Below are 14704 nucleotides of genomic sequence, written 5' to 3'. Positions count from 1 at the left end.
TACAGTGCATTTATGCAAGTAGAAAAAGGTGTCCTTTAGGGCAATCCCAGCCCCTCAGGAGCTTGACTTGATGTCAGTCCCCACATTACCCCTTGGCTGGCCCATTTTTATGCAGTGCTTGAACTGAACACTGCACAGAGCAATCCCACTTCCTGCTTCTACTCACTCCCCCAACAAATTCAGATTATTTCCTGATCAAATTTCAAATTTTTGTTGTCTCCATGTCTGCTCAAAAATTTTTGATGACTTCCCATCATCTCTAACGCCTGTCCTCAACTTCATTTTCCATCCGACTATCACCAGTGACTGTCAGTCACACTTGTTGCCCCCTGGATGCACTGAGACCAGTAATGACTGTAAGAGGCAGGCTGTGTGATGCCCCTTCCCCTCTCCCCCGCCTCGACCCCCACCACCTCAGCCCTGCCCCAGCTCTTCTCTCCTCCCAGCCTCACGGCCCCGCAGGACGTGAGATTAGCTGTCTCCTGCTGCTGTTCTGTCTAGACACCATCTTCTGAATAGGTCTTGTACCTCTTGTTTAAGTTATTCTCTCTTTAATCACATTCTGAGTGCTCAGTTGCTTCAGGCGTGTCCCATTCTTTGAGACCCTGTGGACTGTAGCCCACCAGGCTCCTCTGTCCATGGGGATTCTCCAGGCAAGAAGACTGGAGTGGGTTGCCATGCCCTCCTCCAGGGGATCATCCTGACCCAGGGATCAGACCTGCATCTCTTAGGTCTGCTGCATTGGCAGGTGGGTTCTTTACCACTAGCGCCACCTGGGAAGCCCCTGATCACATTCTAGTAATCATATCCTACTCATCCTCAAGAAGGATGGTCAGGTTTCACCTCTTCAGCCATCCTTCTGTGATTCTCCTAGACCATGAAAATAGTTCACCTTTGAACATAGATGGTAGTCTCTATATTCTTTTTATGGTTAATTATCAGCCCTATGTGAGCACTTGTTTTTTTTTAGATTTTTTTTTTTTTTAATTTTGATGTGGACCATATTTAAAGTCTTTGTTGAATTTGTTACAATTTTGCTTCTGTTTTATGTTTTTTGGCTTGCTGGCCTTGCAAGCTATGTGGGTTCTTAGCTCTGCCCACCAGGGGTTGAGCCTGCCTGGCATTGGAAGGCAAAGTCTTAACCACTGGGCTGCCAGGGAAATCCTTGAGCGCTTGCTTTATTCGTTGCATTGCTCCTGAGAATTTTTTTCACCCAGCTAGTTTGCCAGTGACGGGAAGCAGGGAAGGGTCTCTCGTTCCTTGTTCTTCCAGTACCTTTGCATCATAGGGGCACAGGTCAGAACAGGAGGCTGTGATTGGAAGAGCCCAGCCTGGTTAATCATATAATGCAGTTCTGGATGGAAGCTGAGGCTGTGTCTTCCTAGCCACAGGATATTGAACTACTTCCCCCCTCTTATCTGTTTGCAATATATTTGTTGTACTTAGTGTGTTTTCCCTGTCACAACGAATGTTTGTCTCTCCCTTTCATATGAACTGAATGCTAGAGTGCTGGTTAAACTGGTGGAAAAAACAATGGAGAAGAAAAGTTGGTAAGCAGTTTTAATTTCTAAACTCGGATGTCATAATTGTGTCATTTAAAGAGAACTCCGTAGTTTTTAGATCTACCTGCCTACCTACTTATCTAGTGAGAGACATGATTAAAGATAGAGTGTAAATTTAAGGTGTTTAGGCCTTTTGAGTTGATGCTGTACAATATTAAAATGTGGTAGTTTGAAAGTTGATGCATTTGGTTTTAAATTCAGTAATGCTTCCAAAATGAGCAAAAACTAGAAAAAAGTTATTCCAGAAAATAGTTCCAAATTCTAATCTGACTGCTAATTTTAGTCAATTTAGGTGAAGTAACCCCAGTGTAATTTAGCTATTTTCTTTAAAAATTCTTTTTCAGTGACAAAGTCATTTTGCCTTCTCAATTTACATATCAGTGTCATTTTGGTAACATGTTAGCTGTTTTTGTTTGATCAGTTCTCAACTAATAAACATTCATGAAGCCCTAACGTAAATGTATAAACATCTCTGTCTTTGATTAAATAGTGTGGATATGTAACTATCCACTAAAGTGGTTTAGTGGATAACTGCTTGAGGAAGCTTCTGAATTTTTATTATTCCAAAAATACTTTTTCTTAACCACAAGCACAGAGACATTACTGAAGAGGTAGTGTTGAGTGATGCATATTTTTCTTTTACTGTAGTTTCTTTTTCTTTAATTCTTATTAGAGTATAGTTGGTTTTATATAGATTTCTTAATTTTTAATTTTAGATCCCTTTTTGCTTTCATAACTAGATACATTTGTTAAAACAGCCAGTGCCATTTTGCAGCTAAGCGTGTAGTTGTAAACAGAGAACACGGTCACATGTGTCCTGATGCCTTTCCTGATGGTGATCCTGTGATTTTGTGCATTTCCCTCTGTGCTGTGTGTGGTTATTCCCTTTATGTATATATATATATATATATTTGTTTTTTTTTTTTGGCTGGTGAGGTCAGAACAAAGAGAGCTGCGTTCCTTTATGTCTGAGTAAGTGTCATTGGGAAAGTTTTATGTGGCCTGGCATTTTTGGTTTTTCACATTCTTTGTAATCAGACCCGTGATTGCTTACCCTGAAATGAAGGAAGTCAGTCTTTCCCAGTTGAGCTATTCATGCTGAGTCAGTAATGATGGGAGCCGGGACAAGACCTTAGGAGACTCTGTGTTCAGCTCCTCTGTGGGGAGACTGAGTCTCAACGTTGGCAGTGCCCTGGGTCCCCCTGCGCTACTGCATGGAACTCGGGGGATTCTTTCTGAGCCACTGTGGTGTTCATTCCAACTTCTGGTCTGTTGCAGAATGCAACAGCTGATGTTTCCCGGAGAGATCCTTTGCTTCCTTACCGCAGAGAGTGCACTAAATTCAGTACATTTCCCTCCATTGTCACCGAAGAGAGCCTGGGTGACGCAAGGAGCCTTTTTTAAGGAAAGTAGTTTTGCTTTGGTGTACCCCAGGCTATTTCATGTGAGTGTCTTTGTTCAGCCAAGTGTCCTCAAATATTGACATATAGGGACCCCCAAACTGCTGGGTACAAGGAACCCTACATGTGTGGCTCCCAGGTGCAAATCACTGTACTTTGAACTTTAGGGGAACAGCTTGCGTGCTTGGATGGTCTGATCAAGTATACAGAGAACAGAGAGAAGGACTCCAAACCATGTAAGCAGGAGGAGGGGCTCGGGACAGGAGAGCTTGGGTGCGGGTGTGAGCGTGTGGGACGAGACTGAGACCCTCTGATTAACAGGCCGGTTCATCTGGAAGGAAAGTTGGATTTCCCCTGGTGGCTGTGTTCTGTTCAATAACCACTGGTCACATTTGGGGTCTGAGCACCAGCCAGAAGCTAATCAGAGCCGTCAGAAGTGCCAGGTACACGCGAGCCCTTTTACGTTCACCTGGGGGTCCCAGGGTGTCAGGTTTGGCAATCTAAACACGCTGGACTTCTTGGAAATTTTTTTAATCCGTCATGAGGGAACGGATTGAGAGGCCTGTTGGTTATAATTTGCAGGTCCCAGTGCAGCTGAGTTTGTGTTTCTTACTATAACAGTGGTTTATAGTTTTTGGCTCCTTTGTCCCTCCAGAAGTCATAGGCCTTTTCAGACATTAGCTCATGAGTTCTCATAATGTCCAGTGTGAGTGGGACAGCACCACCATAGGTTCCCCCTAAAGCCAGGACGGCTTGTCTTGCATTCCCGATGGGTGCCACACTGAGGAAGGGGGTGGAGAAGAGGCATGGGGGTGGGTGGTGTTCTCTGAAGGCACCCTGCCCTTTGGCAGTTGTTCCTGCCATGACTCTGCAGAACTTCCTCCGGGAAGTGACGGTGGAGACAGTGCTGTTGGCTGCATGCCTCCTCGGGGTACTGACCTCCATGGGATGCCCATTGCACAGGAGGCAATGCTCGAGGTTATTTACATGGACACACCGGCCCGGAGACCTCAAGGCTGAGCAGGGGAGAGGTTAGGAGAAGCAGGCGCTAGGGAGGGAGAGAACTGGCATCTGGTGACAGCCTCCTGGGAGTCGGGCTTTGCTTTCTCAAAAGAGAAGCAGACTGGATGTTGTCATCCCTGAGTTTTTAGATCAGAAACTCAAATTCCAGAGATGAATTTCCTTGGATGCAAGCTTGGGTCAGTGATTCAAAGCCTGTGATGTTCCATGTTGGGTGGATCAAATGGGAATTCTCAGTCATGGTAAACGCTTGCTACTAAACTTGTGAAAAGTTACTCTTTCCCAAGTCAAGCTTCTCTTTAAGAACTGTGGAGTATTCTGAAGTTTGATGACTTAGGAATTAGAGTGAAGAATGTGTGTGTAATATAATAAGTGTGAAAGCCTATACTCTTAGACCCATTAGGAAAGCTTCCTCTTCACCCTGGCTCTTCCAGAAACCAAATATGCAACATCTCCTGGGTCCATTTCTATCTCTGGTAAAATAAGGATTTGCCTGGGATCCTAAGAAATTTTGCTTGTACATCAGAAGAGGTAGTTTGTAGTTTGTAATCCAAAACCTTCAATGTTGTCATAGCAGCCAGTTATTTTTGATTCAAAAGTCTTTCTAATTAGTCTTGATAATACAATTCATCATTTCCTTAGTGAGAAAAAAGCTTTTTTTTTTTTTTTACACATCACATTATAAATTATAAAGTTCTGTCTAGATGCTATCTTTCAAATCCTTAATAACTGGACCGTGCCCGGGGTTGAGGGTAGCCCAGCTCCTGGCTGACGGCTTTGGTTGATAAGGCCAGCCTTGCTGTACCCAGACAGAAACAAACCTTGACATTGACACTGAGTGGTTCCTGGCCCATCTCTGCCTATTCAGAGGTACCCTCTGGGGTGTGGATGCTTAGATACCCAGAAAGTTGGAATAATTGCCTTTTGCATTCACAGAGCTTTATAAGATCTGGGTCTGGCTTTGTGGTTTATGGGCTTTTGTATGGTTTTAGCTGTTTGTTTTCATTCCCAGTTCAAATCTATTCCACTTTATCATTGCCTGATAACTTAATGTCCTTTGTATTATCCATAGTTGGAGCTCAAGACAACAGTTATTATATGGAAACTGCCCAGTAGTTAGGCCTGTTTCTTTCCTAAATCTAAGATGCTAACAAAGGCCTTCCTACTAGCAGTCTATTAAATATCCTTAACAAAACACTTTGGAGAAAGATGGATAAAACCTCAGTATGTAGTGGCTTTAACAGTGGAAGACAGGATTGGAAAATCAGATAACTATGTGAAGTAAAGCCATGAATCAGCATCCCGTATACTATGAGCTTCTCTAAGGAGTGTGTTGATAGGAATGAAAATTGGTACCATCTGAGCCTTTTCACAAATGCACATCATGGCCCATTTGCTTAGACTTGGGGGAGCCCCGCATAGCACCCTGTGTGGTCCACCCACCTCTTCTCCTTTAAGAAACACTCTGCTTGAGCTAATTGTCCTAAAGAATGCAGTTTTCATTCCACTTGCCCTTAACTTCACAAATACTGAGAAAGTGTTTTGGCCTTCAGTTTCTAAGCCAGGTCTTTCTTATTCCTGGTGAACCTCATGAGGCTCTCTGGCAGGAAGGGTAGAGCTAATGGAAACAGCCCTGGAAGGAAAAATGGGCTGAGTCAGTCCCACGTGCATCCATCCACCTGTTCCGCACACCAGCGCCCTGTGCACCCTCCCTTGGCCAGGCAGCGGGAGTCTTCACACGTGGGGAGCCCAGGCTTTCTCCAGAGGCCGGAGGAGACCAGCAGGCTGACAGTTGTGCTGGATGTGTAGGGCTTGCTCGGAGCACATGGCCTTTGGGGAAGGGCTGCTCATACCGGTTTAAGTCAGCGGGGATTTATTTAAGACAAGCAGCTCAGCTGATCTGTGGAGCAAAGGCCTACAGCTAGAACCACTTTCCTGTCTGTCCCAGGAGGTCCCTTGTGTGAGGTTTGCCTTAAGGGGTTGAGAGACTTGGTCAAGCAGCAGTGAGAACGAGGAGGAGGGCTGGAGTCCAATTGTGGAGTCATGTCAGCTCTGATGAGGAAGTTTTTTTTATATTTGATAAAATATACATAACATATCATGACCATTTTAACCTTTTTAAATGTGCAGTTCAGTGGCATTGAGTATATTTACATTGTTGTGTAACCATCAACACCATTGGTCATCTTCCCAAAGTGAAACCTTGTACTGGTTAAACAGCAACTTCCCTTTCCCGCCTCCCTCAGCCCCTGGTAACCACCGTCCTAGTTTCTGTCTTCATGAATTTGACTGCTCTGCTGCTGCTAAGTCACTTCAGTCGTGTCCGACTGTTCTAGGACCTCACATAAGTGGAGTCATGCAGTACTTGTCCTTTTGTGACTGACTTATTTCAGTTGGTCAGAAGGTAAAGAATCCGCCTGCGATGCGGGAGATCCGGGTTCGATCCCTGGGTCAGGAAGATCCCCTGCAGAAGAGAATGGCAACCCACTCCAGTATTCTTGGGGCTTCCCTGGTGGCTCAGATGGTAAAGAATCTGCCTGCAGTGTGGGAGAACTCTGCAATGCAGGAGACCTGGGTTCAATCCCTAGGTCAGGAAGATCCCCTGGAGGAGAAAATGGCAACCCACTCCAGTGTTCTTGCCTGAAGAGTTCCATGGACAGAGGAGCCTGGCAGGCTCCCATCCGTGGGTTCACAAAGAGTCGGACACAAATGAGCGACTAACACTTGAACCGTTTCAGTTAGCAAGATGTCCTCAGGTTTCATCTGTGCGATAACATGTGTCAGAATTTGCTTTTTTTCTTAAGGCTGAATGATATTCCATTGTTTGTGTGCCATATTTTGTTTTGTGAATAATGCTGCTTTGAACATGAACATTTGAGTCCCTCCTTTCAAATTCTAAAGTAGAATAGCTGGGTCACATGGCAGTTCTCTGATATTTTTGAGCATCTCCTAAGGAATTTAAATATTAAAAGATGCTGGAGAGTTATTGGAGAATTTAGGGCTTACCTGATCAATGGAGAAGGAAATGGCAACCCATTCTAGTATTCTTGCCTGGAGAATTCCATGGACAGAGGAGCCTGGTGGGCTACAGACGATGGGGGTGCAAAGAGTCAGCCATGATTGAGTGACTGAGCACACACACAGAAGGTAAAGAACAGAGGGGCAGGTGGCCATCCAATTTGGCTGAATTTTAAAGTGTTGGATATTGTTGGTGTAGCTCCAGAGTTTCATAGCTCCTATAGATCTATTTCACATTCCTACCTGAGGCAGAAATACTTACATTGATCAATTTATAAAGCCAGAAATGATGGCCATTTCATTGGTTATAAAAATCAGGTTTCCTAGGGATTCTAATGAATCCAGAAGGATTTAAACTAAAGCATGAGGCTGTTGGATTTGGCTTATATTCTTTTTGCTCATCTACATTTTCTGATTTCTTTTTTCCTTTAGTGACCTCGTGTTGCTTTTAATCATTAAGATGGTCATTTGACATTTCAAAAGTCACCTATTTTTTGTCTCGATTCTTACTAGACTGTGAGCTCCTGGGGAGTGTATGGGACAAGAAGGTACCATGATTATTCAGAGTGTCCCTAGCACTTAACACAATGCCAGGGACCAACAGGGCTGAATAGTGTAAGCGGTGGTTGAACCGAATTGAATGGAAGTTTAATCAGACTTTTCTCAAAGATGAGGTTGGTGCTATTTTGAAAGATCCAGGAAGGAAGTTTCAGGTTTTTTTAGCCCATTATGTTAGGTATTGAACCATGTCCTATAGACTTGGCCTCTCTTTTGCCTTGTTTTGCTATCAGGATTTGCTGACTCATTTTATTCATGAAATCTTGCCACATTGGCCTTGTTTTCTTAGTTAAATGTGTTTCTCATGTTATCCTTAAAAGCATTAGCGATGTCTTTGGGAGCCAAATAGCTCAATTCTGTTTCCTGTCCTTTGTTGATAGTATTGTGTTTTTAGAGGAATGGATCAAAGTGGCTTGAAGCCACAGTCATTATTTTGCCTTCTGATTGGCTGGGAGGGAACCACCCAGCCCAGGATGGCAGCTGTGAGAATGTGCACTATTGAACAACTCAGTTGTCAACCATAAATTTGCATACTTGTTTTCCTTTTGTGTTTGTCTGAATGCCTGCCATGTGCCAGAGGCCGTGCACAGTGCCTTTAGGGAAATAAAGATGAATAAGGGTGACTCTTGACACCATGGAGCTGATTCTCCAGAAAAGGGGCTACAAAGCATACAAGACTACGGCATAAGGAGGTTAATGAGGGGAACTCGAGTCAAATTACAGTGGCTGCTATGGTAAGAAGGCTCCCCGAAGGCTCTGCTTCTGATGTATATTATAATAGATGTATTTCAGACGTCCTCATTTACAGTTATCAGAGCAGTAGATAACCTGCTTTCATTAAGTTTTCCTGCAAGTGGCATTTATAGCTTTGCTTAAGAAATTTCTTCACATTTAAAAATTTATTTATTATTTATATCATTTATTTACTGGGAGACTCGCAGGGTCTTAGTTCCCCCACAAGGGATTGAACCTGGGCCGTGGTAGTGAAAGTGTCATTAAGAGTCCTAACCACTGGACTGCCAGGAAATTTCCATTATTTACTATTTTTTTAAGTTGAATGGCTCGGATGGTAAAGAAACTTCCTGGAATGCTGGAGAACCAGGTTCAATCCCTGGGTGGGAAGATCCCCTAGCGAATAGAATGGCAACACTCTGCAGTGTTCTTGCCTGGAGGAATCCTTGGACAGAGGCGCCTGGTTGATGACATCCATGGGGTTGCAAAAGAGTCAGACACGACTGAACCACTAACACTTTTTTTTCATAGTTGATTTACAATGTTGTGTTAGTTTCTGGTGTGCAAATGATTCAGTTTTATATGTTTTATATTCTTTTTCATATTCCTTTCCATTATGGTTTATTACAGGGTATTGAATATAATTTCCTGTACCATACAGTAGGACCTTGTTGTTTATCTGTTTTATGTAATAGTAGCTTGTAGTCCAAGGTTTTTTCAAATTTAAAATTGTGTTCATAAATTAATGTTAATCCTTTTTAACCATTGCCCAGCTCAGCTCTGATTTGAGCATGTTCTTTCAGATTCTACAGTAAAACTTTCAACTTAAAAATACACATTTGCTCTCATCTGTGGCATTCTGAGGCTTTTGAGTAACGTAGGAGACTAACAGATAATATATTTCAGCTTAAAATACATCTTAGTCAGTCATTAAATTACCAATTACTTTGGAATAAGTTTTAGTGTTGCTGTTTTGATGTCAATAGTAGAATGGTCATGCTCTTCATAAGGATCTACTGTATGGTTTGGCCATGTCTGTGTGGGGCTCTTGGCTTGGGGAATGCTGGTCTTGACATCCCTAGGCATAGACAACATGGTAGGTGACTTGTAATTTAAGTTTGGGGCTGGGTGGACTACTCATATATAAATGCTAGGTTATAGATGGCATTTTAAGATGCTGTGGGATGTTTATGTTTCATTCTTTTGGATTTTGAGGGATTTTTGAAATGATGCTTTTCAGATTTTAAATGGTATTTTTATGCTGCAAAAGATGCCAGTAAATGAATTGCTATACACTGCAATATAGGTAGTAAGTTTGTGAGATGAGAGTAAGTGGGGGAAGGAATGGTTGTGATAATATATTTTGTTTTTCTTGGATGGACAAACAGGTGAAAAGAGCTTGTGCAGCCATGGAGTCACCTGTTATCAGTTGGTGAGCTTCTGGCTGGGCTAAACCAGTGCCCTGAGGTGGAGGTCCTGCCTCCAGGTTCCCCTGTGGTCCTCTAAAGGCTCCGCCAGTCATTGTATTTTGTGGATTGCTTTCTCCAAGGTTGGGAGAAAAAGATTGGTTTCACATAATATTGAAGATCGAACGGTGGTTTAATACTTATATTGGGCACAGTACTTGGTGTTCAAATCAGGCAAGGATTTTGGCTGGGTGCAATGCAGAAAGGATGTAGGAACTCACAGAATTGCTGAAAGGTCAGAGGACCAGGGAGGATACAGGCAGGAACCTCTGAAAGACTGGGGGACTGGGCAGCGGGCTCCATAGCAGAAGCCGGGGCCCGGGACCCACCTGGTCTTCATGCTGCTGTTTGTCATCATGTCCCGGGACTTCTGGTCATAGAAGGATGTGATTGGCTGTGCATAAGCCATGTTTGGGCTTTCCAGGTCGCTCAGTGGGTAAAGAGTCTGCCTGCAGTGCAGGAGATGTAGGAAACTGGTTTGATCCCTGGATCAGGAAGCTCCTCTGGAGGAGGGCATGGCATTCCACTCCAGTATTCTTGCCTGGAGAATCTCACGGACAGGGGAGGCTGGCGGGCTACAGTCCATAGGGTTGCAAAGAGTTGGAGACAAGACTGAAGTGACTTAGCACGCACACACTCATGCAGGCCATGTTCTTTGGGGGTGGAGAAAGCACGTCTGTCTCCTTCGAATTCTGTAGTGAGAATTGGGCATTACTTCTCACTAGTTACTTGTCATAAGGTAACTTGGACTCCCTGAAAGGGGGAAAAAAAGTAAAAGTAAAAGTTGCTCAGTTGTGTCTGACTCTTTGCCACCCCATGAACTGAAGAATAGACTCCATGGACTAGCCCACTGGGCTCCTCTGTCCATCTCCTGGAGAATCCAGGCAAGAATATGGAGTGAGTTGTCATTCCCATCTCCAGGGGATCTTCTTGACCCAGAGATCAAACCTGGGTCTCCTGTATCGCAGGTGGATTCTTTACTGGAATAGGATTGTATACAAGATAGTGTCTCCATTAAAAAAAAAAAAAGGCAATGTCTCCTCTGGATACCCTTGTGGCTGCCCAACACCCAGATATGCCTTTCTTTCCATACTTCAGCTTAAGAAAATAAAATGCTCCAGCCAGCATCATGCAGCTCTTGCCTGTGTGGCTGAAAACATAGTTGCCCCTCCACAGAAGGTATCAAGAAGATCTCTTGTGTCTGTTGTCTTCTGTGGCCCCATCTAAAGTGGAGTGTAGGGGGTGATGGCTTTGTCATATTTTAACAGTTCTTGTTTTTAGTTTGTTTTATGAGTTGGAGGTCTTGGTTTTGATTGTCTTAAAGATTAAGCACTCGTCACTGTCAGCCAGACTCCCTTAAAAATGTTATTGGCTTACAAGGTTTACTGCTTCCATGGACTAATAAAAAACAGTATGTGTATGCTAAGTCGCTTCAGTCTTGTCCGACTCTTTGTGACCCCCTGAACTGTACCCCGCCAGGCTCCTCTGTCCATGGGATTCTCCAGGTGAGAAGACTGGAGTAGGTTACCATGCCCTCCTCCAGGGGATCTTCCCGAAACAGGGATCAAACCCATCTCTTACATCTCCTGCATTAGCAGGCAGGTTCTTTACCGCTAGTGCCACCTGGGAAGCCCCAATAAAAATTAGACATACTACCAACCCCTTAGGTTTTCAACCTAGAACCTGATCTGAGAACTTGTCTCTGGGCAGTTGGACCTGGCTTAGCTCTTGGTGAATGGAATCCAGCTGGGAATAGTTAAGCTTAAGAAGCAGTAGCGTGGGTGATACTTTCCCTGTGTTCCATCTTCATGGTGGGTGTGCTATCCAGTTCTCGGGCTGTAGAGATGAAACAGTTGGTTCTTGGGATACAGGACTTCTCCTCTGCATCTCCTGCCTCCGGGCAGATGACTCCTCTTAGAATCATGTGTTCTCCCCTTTGGCTTTCGGACAGGCTAGTTTTATAGCTTTCTTGTAGATCTTCAATGAGTAGCCCACACATAGCCTCGCTTTCTCACATTCTCCAAACTTGCAAGCACAAGGTTCATGTTTTAAGGCATAACAGTCCATGGTTTGGTCACCTGTTTCTCTGTTAAATATCGACGGTGATCTTGCCAGTCCAAATTAAGTAGGACTGTCCAAATAAGTAGGTCCTCATGCCTCCACCCTTGCGGCCTTGGCTTAGCCGGTTCATACTCTTTAGTGTGTTATTTACAATATTCTATTTCCTTGTGCCACTTTCTTTCATTGGATAAGATGCTTTCTGTCGAAAATAATAGAAAATCCAACTCAAACAACTTAAACGATAAGGACTTGCGAGCTGTGTGGCAGGCTTCAGGTGCAAACCTTTCCGGAAGTTTGTGATGTCACTGGGTTATTTTCTTTCCTTGCCCTCCTCTGTGTACTGTTTTCCTCCTCAGACTAGCTCCCTCATAAAAGCAGACCCCATGGACTGTAGCCTGCCAGGCTCCTCTGTCCATGGGATTTCCCAGACAATAATACTGGAGTGGGTTGCCATTTCCTTCTCCGGGGGATCTTCCTGACCCAGGGATCCAACCCGGGTCTTCTGCATTGCAGGCAGCCTCTTTACCATCTGAGCCACCCGGGGAACCCCAAAAGCAGTCATGGTCGCAGCAATTCCTAGTACCATGTCTGTAAATCATGCCACCCAGAGGTAGATGGAACCTTTGTCCTAGTACTCCAAGCCAAAACTTCAGGCTCAGTTAAATAACCAGCGCTGAGTCAGCTCTCGTGGCTGGGAGATGGAAATGTGTTCATTGTCACAGTCTAGATCACATGCTCTATTCCTGGACATGAGATATAAGTGGCTTCCTTGGAACAACGTGCAGTCCCCTGGGGGGCTCTTGGGAAGGGTGCAGGTGATGAACTTGTATGCATCAAACACAAAGTGTCCTCGGTGCTCTCCATGTGTTCCCGTGTGGATTCTTTGGATAGTTTATGGAAACCTTGAGTTAGCAAGTGATTCTGAAATTTGTTCCCATAGTCAGTGTTGCTCCTTCAGAGAAGAAACAAATCAGTTTCTTTTGGCTGAACGAAATATACGGGCTAATTTTGTTGAGATGTCAGAGTGACCCAACCAGGCCTGGAGAGGGTAGTCAGGGAAATCAATTCATTTGTTTGAAGATAGGAAGTATCTCTGTGCCATTTTATCAGAGTTCCAGTTTCACCAGAATGAGAATGTTGGGGAGGGTATCACTGTTTGCTCCTCCAGAGAACCTACATGCTAAAAAAAAAAAAAAAAACTGGTATGAAACAAAACTGTGCTGGCTGGACTAAGTGGATGTTGGTATCACCTTTTCACTTGGTTTTCTTTATTGTGGTATTTTGATTTGCAAAAGTTGTGTTTTCAGAGTTTTCCCCTTTTACCCACTGCCTATAGCAGCATTTGTTTTGCCCTCGCTCTTCAGATTGATTATAAAGTTGGGAAAGAAGTGTAAAAATTAGAACCCATACTCTCGCTTGAAACTCATATTTGAAAGATGATGAAGCAGGTTTAATTACAGAGAAGCATTGGCTGCTTAATTACCTTACTGTTACTTGCCATGAAACTGTTGTCTTTCTGTAGCTGTTTCCATAAATAGACTTGATATACAGGAATCTACCCTGGGGCAAAGAGTTCCCATTTGGCCTCTTCACTTAATTCAAATTGCTGGGTTGAGGTGGTTATTTTTGAAACTCTTCTCAGGTTGACTTCCCCCTTAATCCCTAAGCCTTCTTCCCTCATCTGCCAAATTACATGTAATGTATCGCTGCTAGATTGCTTTTGGCATTTCTCAAGTCTGAGAACTTGAAATTTGATTAAAATGTTAATTTATTGCGACAGAGTTTGGGCACTCAGGTTCCTATTTCTGAACAGTCTCCGAGGACTGGTGTGGGCCCAGCCCTCTCTCTGGCTTCTGTGCATCTCTAGAGCTTGGCGGGTCCCCCACCTCCACCTGGTTGATTTTGAAACAGCCTGGCCTAGTTCAAGGTATGTGAAACCGTTCTTGGTGCGACCGTTGTTGGGCTTTAGCAATATCTGGGGCTGTTTATTCCAGGTATAGTTGGCATGATATTTAAAAAGATTAACAAAGAAGTTAACTTTGGTTTTCTTCTTTTGATTATTTAATAGTTCCTCATTGGTTGCTTTTGTTTATCGGAGAGCCTTGCTGCTGGTTCTTAGTCTCTCTTTTTTGGCTTTTCAGTACACACTTAAAATTTTTTTTAATGTTGTTATTGTTCAGTCACTCCGTCATGTCTGGCTCTTTGCAACCCCATGGACTGCAGCACGCCAGGCTTCCCTGTCCTTCATCATCTCCCGGAGCTTGCTCAAACTTAAGTCCATCGAGTCAGTGATGCCACCCAACCACCTTGTCCTCTGTTGTCCCCTTTTCCTCCTGGCTTCAATCTTTCCCAGCATCAGGGTCTTTTCCAATGAGTCAGCTCTTCGTATCTGGTGGTCAAAGTAGTGGAGCTTTAGTCTTTCAGCATCAGTCCTTCCAATGACTATTCAGAGTTGATTTCCTTTAGGATTAACTGGTTTGATCTCCTTATTGTCCAAGGGACTCTCAAGAGTCTTCTCCAACGCCACAGTTCAAAAGCATCAATTCTTCGGCTCTCAGCCTTCTTTACGGTCTAACTCTCACATCCATACCTGACTATTGGAAGAACCAAAGCTTTGACTAGATGGACCTTTGTTGGCAAAGCAAGGTCTCTTTGCTCTTCTAGGAGTGTGTCTGTTGGAATGAGCATTAAGAATACTGAGGCCACTCTTGGCAGGTTATATTATATAGGCAACCTCTGATTTTCAAGTGGGGTGTATTCTTTTGTATATCAGTCAGTGTTGACTCCTGGAATGAAGTTTCTCCCCATAGGTATAGTATTATAAATGGTGATTTTGTACTTTTAACACATAAATGTGACACAGTCCTAACTAACCATAAGCAAAATC

The 14704-nt window shown here is 43.8% G+C and overlaps 1 protein-coding gene across 2 annotated transcripts in view; it reads left to right on the top strand.

Annotated features, from left to right (window-relative positions):
- The window catches only part of MYO1B (myosin IB), a 188857-nt gene that overhangs the window by 17880 nt on the left and 156273 nt on the right, over positions 1–14704 (top strand). The window contains exon 1 of one of the 2 annotated variants that reach the window (XM_043445021.1): positions 1412–1550. The exons of the other annotated variant lie outside the window; for it this stretch is intronic. The gene's annotated coding sequence lies outside the window, so the exon portion shown is untranslated. Of the gene's footprint in view, positions 1–1411; positions 1551–14704 lie in introns of those variants that run through there. 2 annotated transcript variants of the gene reach the window in all.

Source organism: Cervus canadensis, chromosome 24 (genome assembly GCF_019320065.1).
Source record: "Cervus canadensis isolate Bull #8, Minnesota chromosome 24, ASM1932006v1, whole genome shotgun sequence".
NCBI lineage: Eukaryota > Metazoa > Chordata > Mammalia > Artiodactyla > Cervidae > Cervus > Cervus canadensis.
Note: the sequence above shows the minus strand (reverse complement) of the source record. Positions and strands in the feature narration are given on the sequence as shown.